Source organism: Aquarana catesbeiana, linkage group LG02, assembly GCF_042186555.1.
Source record: "Aquarana catesbeiana isolate 2022-GZ linkage group LG02, ASM4218655v1, whole genome shotgun sequence".
Lineage (NCBI taxonomy): Eukaryota > Metazoa > Chordata > Amphibia > Anura > Ranidae > Aquarana > Aquarana catesbeiana.
Window position 1 is genome coordinate 601,051,620 of NC_133325.1, and position 24,687 is coordinate 601,076,306.

Sequence of the window (24,687 nt, forward strand, 5' to 3'; positions counted from 1 at the left end):
AAGAATGCCCCTTTCATTTATGGCCAGTGGGTAGACTGCCCCCACCTACAGTACAGGTGCGAAAACCATCCTTACAGATGGTTAAAAAGATCCATTGGTGCCATGGAGCAGGCACCAGTGGCCCGGAACTATGCAGGCACCATCGAATGGTTGGTCAATCAGCCACGACTCAAGAAAGCCCTAACAATTTCCTGGAGGAACCCTGGTTAAAAATGTCTGGCTTAGGGGGCATCACTGCCCCTTCATAGATACAGTACAGTGTTATCCTAATACAGGAATGATTACTGACAGGATTACTTGGTGAAAATGAAGGAAACCCCCAATAAAAGAAACACTAATGTGGCCACCAGATCTTAAAGGAGAAGTCCAGCCAAAGCTCGTTTGGTTGGGCTTCTCCTATGGGTCACAGGAATGTAATTCGTTTTGCACTCCTGTGACCCGTTTTCAGCAGAGATCGGGCTGAAGTCCGCTCTCTGCTGACGTCACGGATTTCAGTCCAGGTACCGTTTCATCGTGACAATCAAGCGTGGATCCGCCAGGTGCCTGAACTGACACCTGGCTCAGCCTCTCAGCGAGCCGCTGACAGCCTGAGATGGCCTGCTCCGCCCCTCCACAGCTCAGCGCTCCAATAAGTGTGGAGGGAGATGAGCAGAGAGCTGTGACTGACAGTCTACAACTCTCTGCTTATGGAGCTGTGAAAACCGAGTGATCAGTTTTCAGTGCAGAGGCGCCGGAGGACTTGGCAGGCTGCAAAATATTAAGTTCTTTTTTTTAACATAAAGTCATGTCAACAGTCTTGCAGATAATGCGAAGGGATTAGAGCCTATAACAAGTTATTATTGCTGTCTAAGGCCCCTTTCCGATCTGGTCCGCCTGTCAGTTTTTTGACACCCGTTGACATCTGATCTGATCCGACAGGCAGTCCGTTAACATCTGACCGCCCATAGAAGAGAGTGGGCTGTGTCTGTGTATGCTCCACATAAGCGGTGCGGACACGAACAAGCCATCCGCCTGCTTAGCGGGGCTCAGCGTACAGATTTTCTGTTGAGCCTGGCCGAGTCCACCCCATGTGAAAGGGGCCTTAGTCTCCTTGGAAAAATTCCCCTAACTTCCTGTTTTGAAGACAGTGGTCCTGGGAAAGGAAGGGGCGAATATAGCCATAAAAACCTTAGAGAGGTTTGAGCTAGAGTTGCAATTTAGTCTACCCATCCCTAGCTTTATTTAACATGTAGTTCTTATAGTTGTTTTAAATAAGACTTTTTAATATATATCCCTTTTTTCTAATTTAATGTGGCATCAAAAAAATTCAGTGAAAATCTGCAGCGCAATAAACCATAACGGCCAATCAAATTTCCACATTTATCAGAACAATGCATGAAACCTGCCAATTGGTTGTTTTAGGTTGGCACATATTATTCCGTGCCTTACTAAAGATATGAGTATATGCTATAACCTTAGCCAAGGATATTTTAGTGAGTAATTAGGTTTCAATGGAAGACCTAGATGAATCTGTTTATACTGTACTCGTCTCTGTTGTACTTTTCCATACTACCTTCCGTCAATATCCATTTTATTTGGTACACAGCGCACTGCTAACAGTCTTCACCCTTATTTCCCGTTCGTGCTATTTCCTCCTTTGTTATTTTATTTATTTATTTAAATAATTTATTCCGCACAAGTTCATACAATTGGAAAATGAGTTGGAGGAACGGGAGTGGGGTCAAATGACTCACGTTGGAAAGAATGCCTTGTGGGGAATAGAGAAACCCAATACACAAGGATCACTAGTGTATGGGCAGAACATTACATAACCTGCCTCATATATTTAACACAAACTCAGAGCCCAATTTACCAGGGAGCCTGTGCTATTGCCAAATTGTATTTGTGAATAGAAAGGTACCAGTGTAATGTGAAAAATAAGGAAAGTAGAGGAAAAAATGCATTGTAGTAAAAGCTTTTTCAGATGGATGTTAAGTCCTGTCTCTCCGTATATTTTTTAAAAATTTTTTTTATAGAAAACAAAATTGGGACAAGGTAGGACGGAGATGGAAGGGGAGAATATATTTTCGGTCCCTATGTAGCCTAAATTCAGCTGCCTGGCTCAATGGGGACTGTAAATACGCTTGTGTTTTGTGTCTCCGCCACCTTCCCCCACACTTTTATTTTTCAAAAAACATGACAGGGGGAAACACAAGGGAGGGGGATCTAACAGGAGTGTAAATGCAGCCTGATTTAATTCAGAATTTTCCTTTTCTTGTCGCTGTAGGTGAAATTCACTCAAGCCTTTCTCCTTTTATCAATCAGCAGCCAAAGCGTTAACGTGCTCTTGGCTAGTGCCCCATGTCTCATAAACCCCCACCCTGTCTTGTTTCTCTGAGGGGAAAGGAAAGGTATTTTCTTAAATCCACAGTACTGAGCTTGGAATGGCTCCTTAATTAAAATCCATTTAAGGACTGATTAGCCGTGTAATTTGCCCTAATACTGACGATTATGGAAATGTTCAACCTGACACAAATTCATAAAAAGCTGCCATTCTAGACTGCAGGACAAGTGAGGCTATCAAGTTCATGGGTGTGATGGATATAGGAAGAGGGATGGATCTTTGAAGACATCTCGGGGTCGAGCAGAGAGTCTTCTTCTGCGAGGGCCACCCGATTGTTGTATGTGGCTCAGAGTCAGATACGGTGAATACAAATCTCTGGTGTTTTAGAATATAATAGGAGGCACTTGCTCGTAACAGAGACCATCATCATCGGCGTGAGCCTCGGTTAAGGAAAAGCCTGACAGAATTGTCTCCGATGGTTAGGTTTTTGTCTCCCCAGCAGCCAATGGGATTCTTCCTTTACAGTATATTGGGGTGAAAGAATGAATGTTTTTGCTTGCTCTAAGGCAGATCTAGCTGACAGTTCCTCTTGCACTCTTTTATAAATTAGGCCCATGATACAAAGCTTTAGAAGACTAGCTCTGTTGAGTTTACTAGAAAATTTCTCATTTTAGATCTTTGACAGATTTCACAGCGCACATTTAAAAAAAAAAAAGACTGGTACTGAGAACTGCACTTTCTGGAAACCCATTACAGTTGATAAATGGTTGTCTGTCATTATTTAGAAATTGGGCGGGTATTATGGCTTTCTGAAGGTGCATGCACATAAGATAAGAAAGCATTTAGTAGATCCAGCCATTTTAGAGATTATCCAGCCAGATTAGAGAATAATATTGGAAAAGCCATTCTTGGTGATCACTATTGTTTTTTTTTTTTTTTTCCTTAAGACAAGCTGGTGCCTGTATACCCCCTGTGGCACACAACACACACTTTTGTATTCAATAATCACCAACCAATATGAACATGCATGGTTGTGCAGTGATCACTGAGCGGCCAGATTGTGCTGGCCATCATCTAGTCAGGTATTTGGCGAAGGATGATGGATAGGAAGACATCTGCTTGTCCTTAAATGCACTTCCATACAGCTGTGACGTGCTGCAATTGTTTTTGACTGCCGCTACCCATTGGTACTAAGATTTTCAAACAACGTGCACTATCAACGAACAGAAGCCCTTGTCGTCACCTCCCGGAAAAACCTGCGCAACACAATGCTTACCCACTCATTTGCAAAAGATGCTGAAATCGGTCTCATTCCTTGCCAAATTCAGGCCATGTATTGACACTGTAAATGTGGTGGCACATGGGTTCTTTTTCATCCAAAGTTTTAAAAGCTTCTGGCAAGCTCTACTCTTTTCCCTCATTAGGTTCTCTGAATATTCAGTAGGGGTGGCACACAAGCTACAGAATAGCCTCAACGTCTGCTGCAACACTCTTAGCAGCAATTTTGTCTAGAGGATAATCAGCGCCTGACAATAGCTGTAAAATTATAAACAATTGGGTATTTTTTTTCATACAAGGGGAATTTTCCACCATTGACTATTGTGATATTTGCTGGAAAATTTCCCCATGTTTATTTGAAAAAAAAAAAATGTGGTCAGTAAAAAGCACCCATCATGTAGACTGGTAAACGTGAGGGAGAAGCTGGAAAATATTCCAGTAGTAATGTATAGTGAGCTTGTGTGCATTTTTTTTTTTATTTCTTAATTATGGTAAGCAGTAAAAAAAAAAAACATTTTTATATTCCTGATCTGTGCCTGCAGTGCCATGTACTTGTATGAAAAAATATCCTGTTCTCTTTGTATTGCTTCCTTTGTGTAAAAATCCCTGGTGTTCCTGCCAGTCCCTCTACTTTCCTATTAAAAACTGACCACACTAAGAAGGAGTCAGTCTAGCTATGCTGGGAACTCAGCCTGCTCTCCTTCAATGATCAGACTTGTCCTGACACCCCCCCTGCCCCCCCCACCTGCACAGGCTTTCACTGGGAAGCTCAGTGTACTGCTGCTTCACCTGCCCCTTCCCCCAGCTCTTATGCATTTGAGAACAGAGGGAATGCGATCACTTCTAAAAAAAAAAAAAAAAAAAAAAAAAAAGTATTCATAATTTTAAATCTATACACCAAGTTTTGCCTTTTTTTTTTTCTTTTTTTTTTTTAATGATAATTCAAACAAAAGAGCCGAAAAAGCTGTTTTGCTGCATTTTCTCTTTAGTTAATTCAGAAGTCTCTGGAAATCCTTTATTAGGCATTTAAAATCATTTTCAAAATAAAGGTTGTGTGTGAGAGAATCTATAAAACAGCAGTTAAAATAATTTTGTAAAAGAATTATTTAAAACTGACCCAAAATCATTATAGTTTCCATAAATTGTTTTTTCATGGAAAAAAATGATTGAAATGTACTAATTTTTTGTAAAACGTGAGATAATGGAGGTGTGACTTGGTCACTTTGTTCTATTCTTGTAATAAAAAGCCAACTAAAAACCATGAAGAAAAAATGCGGTGAAAAACTGAGACATGTGCGCCATTTTATCATTCTCTCTTTTGCTCATGGAGAGGCTTGAAAATCTATGAGCAGTATAGTCTCAGTTGATACAGCACCGAGCAAAAACCATTACCGAAATAAATCTATGCATCACCACATTAGGATTATTACAAAATTGACTAATCTTTGGTCATCTCAATGTTATTTACCGTATTTATTTTTTTTCATGTGCTCTTTTGTACTTATAGATCAGCCTTTCGCCACACATGACAGATTCCATACTGAGCAGTGCTTTAGGATAATTATTGGAAACGATTCTTCAACAGCCCATACCGGCATAACAGAACAAGGTATGGCATTTTATTTACCGTAGTTAAAGTAACCTTAAAGCTTTGATTTTTTTAAAATTAAGATAATAAACATGTTATACATACCTGCTCTGTGCAATGGGTTTGCACAGAGCAGCCCTGATCTTTCTCTTCTGGAGTACTCTGCTGGCGCTCTTGGCTCCTCCTCTTCGATGAGTGCCCTAAAAGAAAGCCGCTTTCAATAGGGATACTCGTGTGGGCTCACTCCTGGGCCACCCTGCCTGCATCTATTGACACAGATCATCAAGTGGCTTAGCTCCACCCCCCTCATCACAGCATTTGATTGACAGCAACGGGAGCTGATAACTTCCATTTCTATCAGTCTACCCAGTAAGGAGGGAGAGAACCGCTGCTCTTGTGCACATGGCTGGATCAGGCTCAGGTAAGTATAATGCTATGTACACACAATCAGACATTCCGACAACAAAACCGTGGATTTTTTTCAGAAGGATGTTGGCTCAATCTTGTCTTGCATACACATGGTCACACAAATGTCGGAAATCCAATCGCCAAGAACGCGGTGACTTACAACACGTACGACGAGCCGAGAAAAATGAAGTTCAATAGCCAGTGCGGCTCTTCTGCTTGATTGCATGCGTAGACTTTTGTGCGTCTGAATTGTGTACACATGCTCGGAATTTCCGACAACAAGTCTTGTTGTCGGAAAATTTGAGAACCTGCTCTCAAACATTTGTTGGCGGAAAGTCCGATAACAAATGTACTATGGAGCATACACAGGGTCGGACTTTCCGACAACAAGCTCACATCCAACATTTGTTGTCAGAAAATCCTATCGTGTGTACGGCCCATAAGGCTGGGGGGATCCTGCATTGTGGTAAATTAAGGCTTTCCAACCACTTTAATTATTGCCACTCTTTGTGTTACTATATCCAATTTGGAAAAAAAATCTGAGTAAATAGAATTATACTTTGTAAAGAATAGGAAAAGGTTAAAATCACGGACAATTGTTCAGTGCTGTCTGTGTCCCATTGAGGAGATTTTTTTTGCTTTCTGTACTCGAGACACAACTGGAAGCAAATGAAAATCTCTCCAATGTGAGGGGAAAGCTTCTTTCTGCATTGGAGTGTATGTTTATGTGGTGGGGGTATTAGCCTCATTTATACTTTAGGACCTTTTTTTAATCGGGCAAACCGTTACCCTGTAACAGCAGGAAATAACCTTGTACTGGCGCATGGGTAATGTAGCTGATTAAAGGGAAGTTGGCACAGCCTGGCTGCATTGGCAGGTGGGTAAGAGGGGATCCCTTGTAAGGGAGGTCGCCAGCTGCAACTCAAGCACCAGAAGCAGACACAAGACTGGTGCTGTTGCTGAGCTCTCGCTGTGAATTGTTAGCCTGGATTTAACTATGCGGTAAGAAGAGAATGTGAAGGCTGTTTACAGCTAGTGCAAATAATGTGACAGCTGTTAGATTGCGGGCAGCCCTCACCATTCTCCTGCGCTTACACAAAGCTCTGATTATGGAAGACACAAGCAGGACTTTACAAGTGCCGAAAAAGATAGATGCTTTCTTGGACACTGGGGCTACACAGCAAGAACAAGACTAAATCAAAGCACTATTCCTTGTATGGCAATAAGCATATATATACTGTAGCATGAAGGCGGTTTTCACATGCAACGCAGTAAACTGGTGCCGTCTAATTCATTATTAGTGGATATGTTCCCTGAGCACCGTGCCTGCATCAAATATCCAAAATTAATGAAATTACAGATTAGTCAGGCTTATAAATTTTTGCTTTTAAATCTGAGAGCCAAGCTATACCCGTAACATGCTATCTGGTCACAGAAGTCATATAATTGTATAGCCATCCCTAAAACATATCACATACTGGAGCCTCCAAAGGCCTCTATTCATGAAGAAAATGGCAAAAAATATGCAAAGTACTTGGACAGAGACTCTTCTGCATGTGCAGACATTGGCTTGACTTCTTAACCAACAGGCCAGGTCTGTGTGGGACAACACCAAAATTCTGTCATTAATATGTTGTCCGCTTTGGGCTGGCATGGCTATTTATTTCACTATCAAAAAATCCTGGGAATGTTTGGGGGTATTAAGCATGATAACTATGTTTTCCAGTCAGGATAATTATCTACTGAGTGTTGAAGGGGCAACAGAAAATGGTATGTGCTTCATATTGATTTAGATGTTCAGGCACTTCTATGACCATACCACCTTTAAAATGTCTTGTTGCAGATAAAGATAAAGGCTTTGTCCTTTGGTTGCCAAGACACAGAATGATTTATTTTCCATTTGTGTGCAAATAACCTCCCAGCTTCTAATTCCTTGTCACTTGTGTTTATATGATAGGAGACAGTTGATCAAATAGAGTGCACGAGTGTCAAAACATTTCTTGCCAATGGCTTCCTCAAACAGGGCCACCTCAAATTGACTTCGGTGACCTAATTTTTTTTTTTTTTTTATTTGGCTATACACATTGGAATAATTCAACTCCTTAAATTTCTAAAGAATATGGAGGACAAATGAAAAATGTACAGTGACTGTGTACACAATCCCTGTAGATAAGAATGGTAATGATTAAAGTTTTAAAGCTGGATTTTGGGTTTACTTTACCTTTTAAACAGTTTGGGCCAACAGAATTATTTAATATGAAAGTAAGCCAGGAGTTCGGATTTTAGCATACATCTGTCAGTTATAGTTAAATTAGGTCTAAAACAACCAAATTTAGACATAGGTTCACCTTAAAGTAAACCATTGTTGACATCCATTTTAGAATGTTGTCTGCCTATTAATATAACCCACCACCTTTTAAACCGGCCATAGGTGGTGCGATTTTCTTTCCTGCAACCACAAGGAGGTCTTGGGAGGAACAAAGACAATTAGGTTGCTATTTTGACAATAGGTTAGTGATGTAGCTGGGGACCGAGTTGTGGATTGGTTTGGTAGGTTGTTGTTGTGTTCTCCCCCACGGGGGAGCTGTCCTAGCCTGAAAAACACACAGTGATTTTTGCTAGCGGCTATAGCTGTTTGCAATAATCGCATGAAAAATCCAACAGGCTGGTTGTACCCAAGTTGATCGATCAACTTTGGTACAATCAGCCCGCCCATACATGGTTCGAATTTCAGCCGGTCCCTGCTTAACCGACTTAGATTCAAACCATCAATTAGACGGCTTTAGAGTCACCAAGCTAGATTAAACTGGTCATACGCGGAATGGAACCGGTCAAAATCTGCTCAGTGAGTTGCCTTGTCAGCTGCCTCCTATCCAACATCCCTCAACTGAAAAACCAAAGGTGTTTGCCTGAAAATTGTCATCCAAACAGTGCCTGTATCCACTAAGATGCAGAGAGTGTTTGGATATTTTGACACCTGGAGATTAAAATACAATGGCTGCATTGGGAGATTTGTCCATCTGGTGTGGAGTGTGGATGGAAGAATTCATTTTTTTCCTCTCAGCCTACAAAATCTATATGTGCATGGGCAGCTTAAGTAGGGCAAACAAAAAAGTCAGAGTACAGTCAGAAGTCCTTATTTGCATACTGTTTCAGGGTTGATGATTCAGACTATTGAAGCCAGAGAGTCAGAAGGACAGCCAGGTAACTAACATTTGAAAACAGAGTAGTTAACAAAGGCAGCCACTTAGGCTCCTTTCATACTTGTGCGACTTTGCAGCGATTTTATGGCAATTTTCGCCGCAACTTTGACGCGATTTTAAAACAACTTGAAACAATGCCTGTGTAATCGAGGTCTATGGACCTCAAGTCTTATTAAGGTCGGACCAAAGTAGTGCAAGGACTACTTTGAAGTTGCTGCGACCTGAAGACGCACAGATATGAATGGTGCTCATTGGAAATCATGGGGTATGACTTGTCATGCGACTTTGCAGTCCCAAGTCGCAGGATAAGTTGCACAAGTATGAAAGGGGCCTCCGGAAATGGCTTCCTTTTAAAGTGAGCAGTAAAGGACATTCATAGACAAAGTCCACAGAAGGCCTAATAAAAAAAATAGCCCCAGTCTTGTCTTATATGCAGTCTAGACTTTGTGGCAGAACAAAGCAGACAATTGGGGGGGATTTACTAAAACAAGAGCATGCAAAATCTGGTGCAGCTCTGCATAGAAACCAATCAGCTTCCAGGTTTTATTTTCGAGGCTTAATTGAACAAGCTGAAGTTAGAAGCTGATTGTCTACCATGCACAGCTGCACCAGATTCTGAGTGTTCCAGTTTTAGTAAATCTTCCCCAGTGTGTACTAGGCAGGCCTCGAATGAGCGGATGCCAAACTGTTTTAGATTCTGCAGTGATTTGTTACTATTTGTATTTTACACATTGAGTTAGGACTGACCAGGTAACTATACTGGCTTTGCTCCTATGCATTGTAGTAAAACAGACGTTAGGGCATTGCGGTGGCATTTACTTGGCTTGAATTGCACCGCATTGCCTGAAATAAATGCACCTGCATCACAACACACAACCAAGTGCAGATGCATTTTCTGGTTCATTGGTAAAACAATTCAATTAGAAGGACCTTCCATTCTAGTTGTCCTTTCATCATTCTCTATTCTTAGTGGATGAGATGCTTATTGACATCATTTTTCTTGAACAGATCATTTAATATTGCTTATCGAGGCTATGTGGCCTCATGCACGCTAGGCATTTAGCCCTTGTGCATGGTTTTTCATTGTGGGCAAAAGGCACACACATTATCCAGCCTCACTGCCGGTAGCCTGTAAAAACTGCTGTGGCTGGAAGGTGCATCATGTGGTACAACTTTTGGGGCATTATGCGCCAATGGATGAATGCCCAGATTGCAAGAAGTGCGTTCTTTGTCCCTAGTCACATACCATCCTAAATTTTAGTATCATGTGGTTCACCATCCAGCCCCAGCAACTTTTATCCTCACATAGAATTTTACAGGCTGCTGGCAGTGGGACTGGACGATGCACCTGAGCCTTCTGCCCACACGAAAATTTTGACTTGCATTTTGGACTCAGATGCAATAGTGAAAGTGAACACAAACTAAAGCTGGCCATAGGTGATCCAAATTCAGATTGTCCCTGCTGAACTGGCCAAACTTCAATCAGTGTGTGATCATCCCTGTCGGACAAAAGTTGATCGTTAGATCGACTTCTGCTAAACTGACAAGCTGGAAAGCTTTTCTCGATCAGAGGCTACAGCCGCTAATCATTGTATTCTGACAGCAGAGAGTTTCACTGTCAGAACAATGTCCTGGTGGGGAGAATTTCTCCATCAACCTCATTTGTGAGGATGGAGGAATCTGTTCATTCCAATCCATAAGGTCGCTGGCTCAATGAGAAAAAAAAAAAAAAAACCATAGCCAGTAGGGGTGCAACGGATTAAAAAACTCACGGTTCGGATCATTCCTCGGAGCAGGAGTCACGATTTGGATCAAAAAAAAATCTTCCCCACTGTAATATCCACGTCATCTCCCCCACTGTAATATCCACGTCATCTCTCCCACTGTAATACCCACGTTCTCCCCCACTGTAATACCCACTGAAATCCCCTCAGCTGAATGTCCAAAATGTCCCTTGTCAGGAGGGACGTTTCGGAGCATTCTAATTGGTCAGCGCCGTCACATGGGCGGCGCTGACCAATCAGCAGCCGCATAGCCCGTCCTATCAGCTGGAAAGAAGACGCGTGGATGCCAAGGGGATTTCTAAGCCCCGGACTCTTGACGCGGATATACCTGGGCTCAGAACGGGAGATTGACGTGGTCCAGGTCAGGGGGTCCTGTGTAAGTTCACCTTACATATTTTTCTGTAAAGGTGAACTTACCCTTTAAGGATTTAACAGCTCCATGGTGTTTTCCCCAGATATCCTACATGTCCTATAAATGTACAATTCTATGTGATCATCGGACACAATCCATGCTATGAAAAAACTTCCAACCCAGCAGACTTTTCTACATCGATCCATCCACCTGACAGAGTTTTAGGTCTGTACAGTCCACTCCAATTATCCAACCCTGTTTCATTAGGCTGGGTTCACACTTATGCAAATTGGATGCAGATTTTCCCGCATCCAAATCGTATGACAGGAGAGTGTGACCGGCTCTCAATGGAGCAGGTTCACATACTTCCGGGGCGTCCGCGGCATGGATTTGGAAAGGGTCCTGTGCATCTTTGGCTCCGAATCAGGTGCGAATTCAGGCAAAAATTCAGACCTGATTCGCACCTGAATTGGAGAAAAGACGCACCAGACCCCCTGCTGTAAACCGCGGCTGCAGCATGTCTGAACCTGGCCTTAGGACTATAAAATAACCTTCTCAATATCTACGGGTCCTATAGAGGGGTTGGGGAAAGTGTCATTAAATGTATATGTAAACAAATTCTTGAAAAGCATAAATAAAAAGTTAAAGTATAACTAATGCCAAACCTTGTTTTTTTGTTTTGGATAAATGCATAGGTCCGTAAATGTGGGTACCACAGTGTTCAGCCCCATCCAGGATGCAATAGACTTTGACAGGCTGCGGAACTTGATACTGCCCCTGTGCCTCCCAGGCACATGAAAATACCCCCCCCCCCCCCCGTGCAAGGGGCTTAAAGTACAACTAAAGGCAAAGCTTTTTTTGTTTTGGATAGAGTAGAGAATAAATAGAACCCCTGTCAGTTTGTTTTTTTTTTTTTTTTTGCTGTCTGTGCCCCCTCTCTGTCTGGTTTTGGGGCCTGGCCAGGATCGGCATGTAAGAGGAAGCGTCTCATAACTCCACCCAGTCCACCCATCGGCCCTCTGCACCCGAGGAATGATCAAAAAAAAAATGATTTTGCGGGCCCAGAATTCCAAGATGTAGCCACCATGGCCCTGGCACATCGCACACCACAAACTGCAGAGAAAGGTAAAGATGGGGGCAGTAAAAAGTTTCTCAAGAGGATCACCAAGAGGGACATGTTATACTATGCCCAAAAACTGGTGGGTAACATTGAGAATGCCACAGGAGGGGCCGCAGGGATCTCTCACTTGCCAGCACATGAATTACAGGGGCAGTCTGCAGGAGACATGGCATGTAATGTTGAGTCTGTGAGCCATGCAGAGCTGCTGCCCTCTCTGCCTCCAGAAACAGATGAACAAGAGCAGCCCACTGAAATACTGAGAGCGGTGCATATGTGTACGGCGTTAGTTAAAACACTCAAAGACCAGTTCGGGGGTCTGAGGGAGGATGTATCACTGCTACAATAGGGCCTTCAAAAGATCTGGGAACAGACAACTGCTGTGGAGAGCAGGGTTAGCGACATTGAAGATAAATTGCCGCCAGTGGCCCGGGAAGCCCATGCTGCACACCAGCTTGCTAAAGACACCAATAACAGAGCAGATGATATGGAAAATCGTCTGTGGCGTAACAATATTTGCATTGTGGGACTGCTGGAAAAAATGGAGGGAAAAGATCAAACCTCATTCATAGAATGGTGGCTTATAGATCTATTTGGTAAGGATGCTTTCTCCCCCTTTTTCACTGTCAAAAGGGCCCATCGCACTCCAGGCCACCCGTTGCCACCTGGTGTTCCCCCAGGACCGATGCTGGCCCGCCTCCTGCACTACAGGGACAGGGACGCAGTGCTGCGATGTGCATGGGAGCGTGCCAATGTTCAGTACAATGGTACCAGGGTATCCTTTTATCCAGACTTCTCGGCAGAAGTGCAGAGACGCCGAGCCAAGTTCGCAGATGTGAACCTGCAATTACCTTACGCGATGTTGTTCCCTGCAAAACTGCGTGTTACCGCTAACCGGCAGCCACACTTCTTTGAATCAGCCCAAGATACTGCTACATGGCTTGACAGCAATGAGCAGGCCCTACACCATCGCAGGGAAGATGAAGAGGGTGATTAAAACTTGGCATACCCTTACAAGTTGAGGGACTAGTTCTCAATTGCTTAGAGCTCTAAATAGTCTCATTAACCACTTCAATACAGGGCACTTTCACCCCCTTCCTGCCCAGGCCAATTTTCAGCTTTCAGCTCTGTTGCATTTTGAATGACAATTGCGCAGTCATGCAACACTGTAATCAACACAAACTTTTTATAATTTTTTCCCCCACAAATAGAGCTTTCTTTTGGTGGTATTTGATCACTACTGAGTTTTTTTTTATTTTTTGCACTAGAAATAAAAAAAGAGACAAAATTTTGAAAAAAAAAAAAGTATTTCTTTGTCTCTGTTATAAAACTTTGTAAATAAGTAAGTTTTCTCCTTCACTCATGAGCACTGATGAGGTGGCATTGATGAGGCACTTATAAGCAGCACTGATGGGCACTCATAGGCGGCACTGATGGGCATTTATGTGGCACTGACAAGCGGTACTGATGGGTGGCACTGATAGATGGCACTGATATGCAGCACTGATTAGGAGACACTGACAGGCAATCACTGATGGGCACAGATCGGCATTTTTAATGGGCACTGATTGGCATCCTTGGTGGGCTCTAATGGGCATCCCTGGTGGGCTCTAGTAGGCACCCTCTATGGGTCTGCACTTATAATCAATGCGTTGATTATCAGCGCAGACCCCCCTGTCAGCAGAGCAGCTGATTGGCTCTCCTCTACTCGTGCCTTGTCAGCGCGAGTAGAGAAAAAGCTGTTAAACGGCACTTCCTGGTTACCATGTGATCAGCTGTATTGGACACAGCTGATCACATGGTAAAGAGCCTACATCATAGGCTTTTCACAGGGATCAGAGATGTGGTGTGTCAAACTGACACACCACACCACCGATCGCAGCGATGCGGGCGCTGCCGGCTTATCCTGCTGGACGTCATATGACGCCCAGTCAGGATAATGCAACCACTTTCCGTCCGTCATTCTGCCGGGCGGGGAGTGGTTAAAGAAATGTTTTCTTCGATTTGCTGTTTACATTTTTGTTCTTCTGGGAGACATGATATGGTATATTGAGCCATTAGCTATTCTATGATCTAACAACAAATGTACTTTGTCTATGCGAAGAGAGGAAAAAATGCTCTACTTATTTTTGTTTAACTTTGGGATATGGTGGCCTGTCCCATTGATGGCCTTGGTTTTTGTTTTTTTTGTATTTGCTTCTTCTACACTGTGGGCTTTGTCTGGAAGGTAGACGAGCCTGGGCCTACCACTCTGCATGAGTTATTTTTAGTGCTAACAACCCTTTTCCTGGGGAAGAGAAGTTGGAAAAATTTCCCTACAAGTTTGCCCAACTTGAGGTTCCTGTACCCTTGTGTTCCGAGATGTTTTGTATCACGGTACCACAGGCAATGTGTTACTATTTTTGTCCCTTTCTAACTATTCCCAATGGCTGAGATCCCTGTAATATCGTGGAACGTCAGAGGTATATGTTCCCCTCTTAAGTGTATGATGATATCTACCAGTTTGAAAATATTCCATCCAGCCATCTTATGTTTCCGAGAGACTGTTTGTCCTGTTTACCATAATCATTGAAAGTGAAAGTAAAGAAAATCCCAAATGTTGGGTTGTCCCCAGAAGAATAATGGAGGAAAAATCTTCCAATAGAGCCATTAGTTCTGGAGATCTGGGGGTCCCTAAGGGCTTCTCTTAATTTGCAGGGATTTTCTCTCACTTCCTGTTTGGCTTTGGGACAGGAAGTAAGGGGACATCTCTGAAATGGGACACAGATGACGAAAAAAAAATCTGACAGGTTATAACCCTCCCTTGCTCTATCCAAAATGTAAAAAAAAAAGCATATAGTTCCACTTTAACCTCTTGCCGACCGCGCTATAGCCGAATGACGGCTGCAGCGAGGTCGGATAACTCTGGGAGGGCCTACTATGACGTCCTCCCAGAATCGCGCTCACGGGAATATCTGTGGACACCGTACCCGGCGCATCACGGATCACAGTAAATGGCTGACAACAGCAGCCGTTTACCACGTGATCGCTTCGTCAAATGACGGAGCGACCACTTGTAAACAAACCGGCGTCATGTCCGGTTCCTCTCTCGCCTCTGTCGATCGGTACAGAGAGGAGAGAGATCAGAGGCAGCAGCGCTGTGGGCTGGATGTGCAGTTCCCACAGTGCTGATATGTGACAACTCCAGCCATCCATCCATGCTCCGCCATCCATCATCAGTACTCAGCCATCCATCCTCAGCAATATTCATCCATCCATCGTCATCAGCAATACTCATCCATCCTCAGCAATACTCATCCATCCATACTCATCCATCCATACTCATCCATGCTCAGCCGTCCATCCTCAGCAATACTCATCCATCCATCCTCAGCAATACTCATCCATCCATCCATCCATACTCATCAATACTCATACATCCTCAGCAATACTCATCCATCCATCCATACTCATCAATACTCATCCATGCTCAGCCATCCATCCATACTCAGCAATACTCTCCGTACCCAGCCGCAATCAGCTATACCCAGCCGCACTCAGTCGTACTCGGCCATACCCAGCTGCACCCAGTCGTACCCAGCTGCACTCAGCCGCACCCAGCCGCACCCAGCCATACTCAGGCATACTCATTCATGCTCAGCCATCCCCATTCACGGCTCATCCATCCCCATTCATGCTCATCCATGCCACATCAGTTCTCATCCATGCCACATCCATGCCACTAGAGTGCCTCATAAAAGTGTAATTAGATTTGACATTTATGCCCCTAGAACACCTATCGGTGCTCCCTGCATGTTAAGCCTCTGTATGTGGCCAGGCTGTATAAAAGTCTCCCACATGTGGTATCACCATACTCGGAAGGAGTAGGAGAATCTATTTTGGGGTGTAATTTTTGGTATGTACATGCTATTTGTTAGAAATATTGTATAAATGGACAACTTTGTGTAAAAAAAAAAAAAAAAAAAAATGCGTTTTCATTTTCTTTACACATTTTCCAAAAACTTGTAGAAAAAAATGACATGTTCAAAAGACTCATTATGCCTCATAGATTATATGTTGGGGTGTTTTCTTTCCAAAATGGGGTAATTTTTGTGGCATTTCCATTGTCCTGGTGCTCCAGGACCTTCAAAAATGTAAGAGGTAGTCAAGAAATTATATGTATAATTTATGCTCCAAGAACGCCTGACAGTGCTCCTTGCATGTTGGGCCTCTGTATGTGGCCATGCTGTGTAAAAGTCTCACACATGTGGTATCGCCTTACTCAGGAGGAGTAGCAGAATGTGTTTTGAGGTGTAATTTATGCTATGCATATGCTGTGTGCGAGAAATTATCTGCTAATATAACAATTTTGTGAAAATAAAAGAAAAGAAATTTGATTTTGCAAAGAATTGTGGGAAAAAAATATAACTTCAAAAAACTCACCATGCCTCTTACTAATAAATACCTTGGAATGTTTACTTTCCAAAAAGGGGTCATTTGTGGGGTATTTGTACTTTCCTGGCTTGTTAGGGTCTCAAGAAATGAGGCCTTCAGTACATCAGGTGTGATCAATTTTCAGAGATTGGCACCATAGCTTGTGGACTCTCTTAACTTTTACAAAGACCAAATAATATACACCGATTTGGGTTATTTTTTACCAAAGATATGTAGCAGTATAAATTTTGTTTAAAATGTATGAAGAAAAATTACTAATTTTCAAAATTTTATAACGGAAACCAAGAAAAATTCAATTTTTTTACAGAATTTTCGGTCTTTTTTCTTTTATAGCGCAAAAAAAAAAAAAACCCAGTGGTGATTTAAATACCACCAAAAAGCTCTATTTATGTGGAAAAAATGGACAAAAATTTCATATAGGTACAGTGTTGCATGACTGAGTAATTGTCATTCAAAATGTGAGAGCACGAAAAACTGAAAATTGGTCTGGTTAGGAAGGCGGTTTAAGTGCCCAGTGGGTAAGAGGAAGCCATAAATAAAAAAAATAAAAAAAGTAGAATGACCTGTTACACTTTACTAAATATTCACACAAATATTTGTACATTGACCATCCTAAAAGAGGGCGAACAGGAGAGGGGCCTGAAACCAAAGGAATTCAGTGGACTAAAAAACTAAACATGATACAATCTAAAGATTTGGATAGAAATCTGGATCATTTTTCTCTTTTTGTGATTTCTGTGCTTTATTTATGTTTTATATTCTGTAGTTCCCAAGCTGCATGTATCTGCAGAATTTGACAATGTATATTGTTGTTTTATATTTCTGGTTATTGTTACTGTGTTGTTTCTTTGGCGATAGTATCTTTGTGCCTGTATCTGATAGTATCTTTGTGCCTGTATAAGATTACTACGTATTACCACTACAAAGATGTGGTTATGCCAAAGGAAGGGTGTTCCTAGTCTGAAACACACAAATGCAGCAAAAAAAAAAAAACTCTTGCAGTGGGGTCTCCCCCCCCCCCCCCCCCCCCCCCAGAAGCTCACTTAGGCCTGGTTCACACATACGCATTTTTTAGTGTATTTTCAGTCTTGCAGAAATGCACTACAGTCCATTTAACATGGTTTCCTATGGGTCACATTCACATCTATAAAAAATGGGGAGAAAGGTATGGGTGGCGCTGCCTAGTTTATGTGCATTTTTTCACATCTATGCATTTTATAGAAAGGGCCAGGGACTTTTTTCTGGTTTTTGGTTCCATAGACTTCAATGGATCAAAAAAGTGAATTGAAAAACGCAGAATGCACCTGGATTCAATTCTTCTTTGAAAAAAAAAAAATATGGGGCCCCCAAATGGTTTATGTCATAGTTTGAGTGTGCACTTCATATTAACACATTATGGCAGACATACCTGGCAAATCTACCCTCCACGGCTCCGCTGTTACTGTTCCAGCTGGTCCTGGATGCTTCCATCGTCGTACAGTCTTCCTTTTGGTTTACTCTCTCCATCCACTTGAACGGCCTCGATGGCGTCATGTGCATGGGAGCCACTTCACCACCACAAAGAGCAGGTGTCGTAAATGTGGTCTGAGCTGAGCATGCGTGGCTCAGATTACATTACCGCTGACACACCATAATAAGCTTTTATGGCAGAAGAGAACAGTAGTGTCTCTTCTGTTATTAAAACCTTGTCTGTCAGCGCTTTTTCAAATGTAGAATTTAATACAGCTTTAAGTCTAGGGGGTACAGGAAGATGCTACATTACGTACTTGACTCTTCACCCCAGCCATCTCTGGCACTGTTCTCTTCTCCCCAAAGCTCCAGTCTGTGGGCGGGCCCTGGGCATTATCACCTACAATGCAGGGCTATAAACCCTGTTTTATACCTAGTGGGAGCAAGCATGTAACCACAGCCAAAAGTATCTTCCATTTCCAGGCAATGCACAAAATTCAGTTACACTGCTGAAAAGTGAAAAGCTGTGGCTGTCTTAACTTTTACGTGTACTTAAAGTGTTACTAAATCCACAACAGTAAAATCAGTCTGTATATGCAGTAAAGCATGCTTGTTATACTCACTGTGAAAAGGGTTAATCCTTCACATTGTGTATAAAGGCTGTTTGATCCTGTCTTCTCTGATCCTCCCCTTCTTTCGCTGTCCCCAATCCATCTCCTGATAAGACAGAGCCTTGGAGGCACTCTGCACATGCTCAGTTTGTTGTGCATTGCTAGAAAGTTGTTGTTTTTTTTCTTAGGAGAGTGCATGCGATCAGCACAGTGCCATTCAGCACTGTCCAGACAGAGGGTCAGGGGTTCTGCAACCTCATAGGACAATCAGAGGAGAATTAAATCTCCTACAACCTTTAACCAGTTCTCTGCTGGACACTAATAGAAGTCACAAGACTACAATATACTGCTGCTAAGAAAAGGTATTTAGCAGTTTATATTTACTAAAATAATTGCATTTCCATGTTCTGTGTACTGTGGGAGACCGGATATAGTGAATGCAGGGTCCTGGGTTCAGTAACATTTAAACCTGTTCAGATCCGCGCTATAGCCAAATGACCGCTACAGCGTGGACCTGCTTTGCCAGGAGTACGTCTATTAACGTCCTCCCGTGCCCGAGCGGCCTGCGCGCCTCCTGCAGGGCGCACGTGGCGTGCTCTGTGATCAGCGAGTTTGAGACTCGCTGGATCACAGATTGGAGTAAGGGGTCGCACAGATGGGCACTGATAGGTACCCTTGGGCACTGATAGATCCCGACCCCTTACCACGTGATCGGCTGTCAGCCAATGACAGCTGATCATGTGATGTAAACAGAGCCGGTAATCGGCTATTTTTTCTCAGCGCGAGGAGAAAAAAAAGCAGATAACTGGCGGCTATGAGAGGGACATTGGTCCAGATCACGGAGAGCTGCCGCCAGTTCCTCAGTGCCCACCTGTGCCACCTGCCAGTGCCACCAACAGTACACAACAGTACCGCCTACCAGTGCCCACCAGCGCCACCCATCAGTGCCCACAGTGCTACCTGTCAGTGGCCACAATCAGTGCCTCATTAACAGTGCTGCACATCAGTGCCGCCTTAACTGTGCCTATCAGTGCCCATCAGTGCAGCCTAGCAGTGCCCACCAGTGCAGCCTATCAGTGCCGCCTCATCAGTGCATATCAATGAAGGAGAAAACTCACCTGTTTGCAAAATTTTATAACAAACTATGAAACATGATTTATTTTTTTCAAAATGTTCCATCTTTTTATGTTTGTTTAGCAAAAAATAAAAATCTCAGCTGTGATTAAATACGAGCAAAAGAAACCTCTATTTGTGTGAAAAAAATGATAAAAATTTCATTTGGGTACAGGGGGTCCACGACTTACGAACGCAATAAGAACTGTAGGTTTGTTCGTAAGTGAAATTTGTTCGTAGGTCGGAACACTGCTTGTAAGTGTAACTTCCACCTGTGCAGGGATGTGGGATGTTCCGGCTTCCGCCTGTGCAGGAATGTGGGATGTTCCGGGTGCTTCTGGGGCTCTTTTGGCCATGCAGTACATGAAGTACTGCAGTGTGGAATGTGGCAAGATAGCTGCTCGGAGGTATCCAGGACCACCGAGGGAGCACAAGCAGCTGGCATTGAGGCCCATTCGTAGGTAGGAGTCGTTCGTAAGTTGGGAACCTTCTGTACAGTGTTGTATGACCGTACAATTGTCATTCAAAGTATGTCAGCACTGAAAGCTGAACATTGATCTGTGCAGGAGGGGGGTTTAAGTGCCCAGTAAGCAAGTGGTTAAAGTCTAGGTAGGTAAACCCCCACCTTGTAAAACAACCCATTCAGTTTAAAATAGAAACGAAAGGCAAAACATTTTCAAATACATACTGTATAAAAAACATTATAAATACCCCCCCCCCCCCTTTTTTTTTTTTTTTTTTTTTTTTATAAGTGATCACATCCCCTTTGTTCTCAGCTGCATAACTAGTTTAGAGAGCTGGGGGGGGGGGGGGGGGGCTGGGGGGGAACAGCAGCCCACTGGCTTCCAGTGAATGGCTGTGCAGGGCGTAGGGCGTTGATTGCACACCTTGGCACCCCAGATGTTTTGGAACTGCATTTTCCATGATGCTCAACTACACTGCAGAGTGCATGAGCATCATGGGAAATGTAGTTCCAAAACATCTTGGGTGCCAAGGTCCGCCATCATTGTCGGATCATTGGAGGAAAGCAGGCTGAGTTCTTAGCACAACCAGAACACTCACTATGCCATGCTCTCATGCCTAGTGTGGTCAGTTTTTGGGAAGCAGAATGACTGGCAGGGGCACCTGGTATTTCACACAAAGGAAATATACAAGTACATGGTACAGCAGGCACATATCTGGATTATTAAATGCTGGGTTTACATGCTGTATTCTTTAAAGGCTGGGATTCACTCTTTTGCTTTGCAGTAACATGCATGTTGTGCAGGTTACGATGGCATGCTGCAATGCATTTTTATGTGTGTTGGTGCACTATGGTGCCATTCATTCTGAATAGATTACCTGCATTCTTGGGATTACAAATAACAACAAATATTATTATTATTATTATACAGGATTAATCTAGCGCCAACAGTTTGCGCAGTGCTTTACAACGTGAGGGCAGACAGCACAGTTTTAATACAGGAGGAATCAGAAGGCCCTGCTCGTTAGAGCTTGCAATCTAATCAAAGATTCACTCTTCATTGTATGGAAAATCTTTTCATGAGCACAATATCTTTCAACAATTAGTAGTGCTTATTATTACACCATAACGCGGCCTTATCATTGTACCTGTGGAGTTCGCTAAACTGATCTGCATTGGGGGAAGAAAAGGAAAAGTAGGCGAAATGTAATTATTTGCAGCGAGGTTATTAACGGGGCTCTCCGTCCAGTTCCGATGTTGGTTCAATAGAGAGTGTCATGTCAGACTGCTCAGAGTCTATTTATAGCCTGTCCCCGGAGGAGAGGTGTGTAACAGCTGAGCTGTCTGTACATAATGCATATTCGCGTGCCTGTGTGTACGCAAAGTGGAAGGAGACGTGGAGAGAGCTGTTCCCTTTCAAACCATCAGCGAAACATTGGGAGACAGGCACACCCATGCAAATATGAAACAGGAGCAGGTTTAACCCTGTACATGCATTCTCTGACTGCTTTCCAGTTATACGATTAAGTACACAATTAAACTTCTTTTTTACATAGCTTTAATTAATAATAATGTGTACATAGATTTTTATTATCGTGTAATTGTGTTAATTATTTAATGCACCATTCAGAGAATACAAATGTAAATTTTGTTGTATGTTTTTATACAATGGCAATTATGTCTTATTAATATTATTATTATTATTATTATAAGTAGCTTATGGAACATAACACAGTTGCAGGTGAGCCCCCAAGGGGTATTATTGCTTGGTAAAGCTGAACTCCAGTCTTTCCTTCAGTCTTGCAGTTGTACATGCTCCCCTCCTGTATTGAAATTGCTTATTTTCATTTCAACGCACACTAATGCCCCGTACACACGGTCGGACTTTCCGACGGAATATGTGCGATCGGTGCTTGTTGTCAGAAATTCCGACCGTGTGTGGGCTCCATCGGACTTTTTCCATCGGAATTTCCAACACACAAAGTTTGAGAGCAGGCTATAAAATTTTCCGACAACAAAATCCGTTTGCGTAAATTCCGACCGTGTGTGGACAATTCCGACGCACAAAGTGCCACGCATGCTCAGAATAAATTAAGAGACGAAAGCTATTGGCTACCGCCCCGTTTATAGTCCTGACGTACATGTTTTATGTCACCGCGTTCAGAACAATCGGACTTTCCGACAACTTTGTGCGACTGTGTGTATGCAAAACAAGTTTGAGCCAACATCTGTTGGAAAAAATCCATGGATTTTGTTGTCGGAATGTCCGATCGTGTGTACAGGGCATAAGAGCTTCTCACAATGTCCATTAGAAGCTTCAGCAAGTCACATATATCCCAACTTTTTTCCTGGCTGAAGGACATCCATCATCATTTGATCTTTTCTCCCTCAGCCTTACTGTCTCTGGTCCACCCCTTTCATTCATTGTATTTTAGTTATTTTAATCATGGGGGTGTTGACCTTGGTAGTGCCGTAACCAGAGCCTTCAGGGCCCTGCTGCATGAAACCATGAAGGGCCCCCCTGAACCCCAGCGAGGCCCTTCCCTCCGAGCCTGGTGGCAGAACACCAGTGCCCAATCACATAGTTACATAGTTAGTCAGGTTGAAAAAAGACACAAGTCCATCTAGTCAACCAATAAAAGATAAAAAAATATATAAAAATCACACAAATCCATATACACAATCTTATAACCACAGTTGATCCAGAGGAAGGTGAACAACCCCAGCAAAGCATTATTCAGTTTGCTACTGCAGGGGAAAAAAATTCCTTCCTGATCCCCCGAGAGGCAATCAGATATTTTCTGGATCAACTTTTGAAAGACAAAAACAGAACATTCCATAGCTCAACTCGCCAACCAGTCTGCCAACCGACCAAATTAACCTGTCCAACAGTCTGCGTTTAAAAACGGGTTTAGTTAGCATGCATTTGCAAACGCGTGAGTAAGCTGCAAGGCCTCTTCACGGCACCCTGTGTATTGCTTGCAGTCTTAACGCTACAGAATTTATAAGCGTCTCCACAATGGAAGCACGTGCATTAAATAGATAGATGAGAAGCAGGTGGGCCTGGAGGCAGCCCAATCCCCCTTAAAGGAACAGGAGCACACTGGACACCCAGCAATAGCACAGTGGCAGCGAAGGTGCCCAGTGTGTCTCCAAACCATGTTTACACCAGTAACAAACAAATGGCCCCTGCCCCCACCTATAAGTGGCCTTCATAGCAAGGAGCACATGGAAGGGCAAACGCGTGAAAGACAAAAACAACATTCTATAGCTCAACTCACCAACCAATCTGCCAACCAACCAAATTAACCTGTCCAACAGTCTGCGTTAAAAACAGGGGTTTAGTTAGCACGCTACAACTGGATCAACTTTACCTATAAATGTTAGTACCCAGTTCTATTATGTACATTTAGAGAAGAATCCAGGCCTTTTTTAAAGCAATCTACTGAGCTGGCCAGAACCACCTCTGGAGGGAGTCTGTTCCGCATTTTCACAGCTCTTAGGCCCCTTTCACACGGGGCGGATCCGCTCAGCAGAGTCCGCCAGCTCAGTGGGAGATCGCTCCATTGATCTCCACTGAGCCGGTCGATGACAGGTCCCTCTCTGCTCACTGAGCGGGGAGGGACCTGTCAGAGCCCTGCTGATCTCTATTGGGAGATCGGACGAAAACGCACAGCATTTCAGTTTTCATCAGATCTTATGCGATCCGATCCGACAAGACGGATGGCAGACGTATCACCATATGTCTGTCTTGATCGGATAGTAGACGGGTGTCAGCGGACACATCTCCGCTGACATCAGCCGCTTGCCCATAGGACAATCAAAGGATGGCCAGCTTGGATCTGCCTGGAAAACGGACAGGAGGATCAGAGCGGGCTTATCGTGTGAAAGGGGCCTTGCTGTGAATGAACCTTTCCATATTTGGAGATGACATTTTTTTTCCTCTGGACGTAAAGAGTGCACCCTTGTCCTCTGTGTTGACCTTAAAGTGAATAACTCAACAACAAGTTCACTATATGGACCCCTTATGTATTTGTACATGTTGATCATATCCTCATTTAATATTCTCTTCTCAAGAGAGAATAAATTCAGTTCCTCTAATCTTTCCTCATAGCTGAGCTCCTCCTCAGTTTGGTTGCCCTTCTCGGTACTTTCAATATCCTTTTTGTTAACTGGTACCCAAAACTGAACTGCATGTCCCAGATGAGGTCAGTACAGGGACAAAATTCTCTCCACTATGGATTCCCCCAGTTGTACTCCACCTAGTATGTATGATGAATGCATATTCTGAGCCCCCAGGTGCATAACTTTACATTTATCAACATTACCATTTTTTTTTTTTTACAATTTTATATTTTATTATTGTGTTACAGTTTTTTTTTTTTGTTTTTTTTTTTTTAGGAACCCCGTTCAGGGGCTGTGGTGAAATATTAGGGGTCTAAATGTTCCACCTTTGAGACAGGAGATTGAGGACTCCTCCTCTGCAGCCGTAGCTGCACTTCCCATTCATTCACAAACTCAAGCATAGTACACCAAGTTTACCATGTTTTAGTTATGAATGGAC

General features: G+C 43.1%; 1 protein-coding gene across 3 annotated transcripts in view; it reads left to right on the forward strand.

Moving 5' to 3' along the window:
• BCOR (BCL6 corepressor) overlaps positions 1-24,687 on the forward strand; it is a 314,117-nt gene that overhangs the window by 79,245 nt on the left and 210,185 nt on the right. For 2 of the 3 annotated variants that reach the window (XM_073616331.1, XM_073616330.1), the window contains exon 2: positions 5,109-5,210. The exons of the other annotated variant lie outside the window; for it this stretch is intronic. The gene's annotated coding sequence lies outside the window, so the exon portion shown is untranslated. The remainder of the gene's footprint in view (positions 1-5,108; positions 5,211-24,687) is intronic. 3 annotated transcript variants of the gene reach the window in all.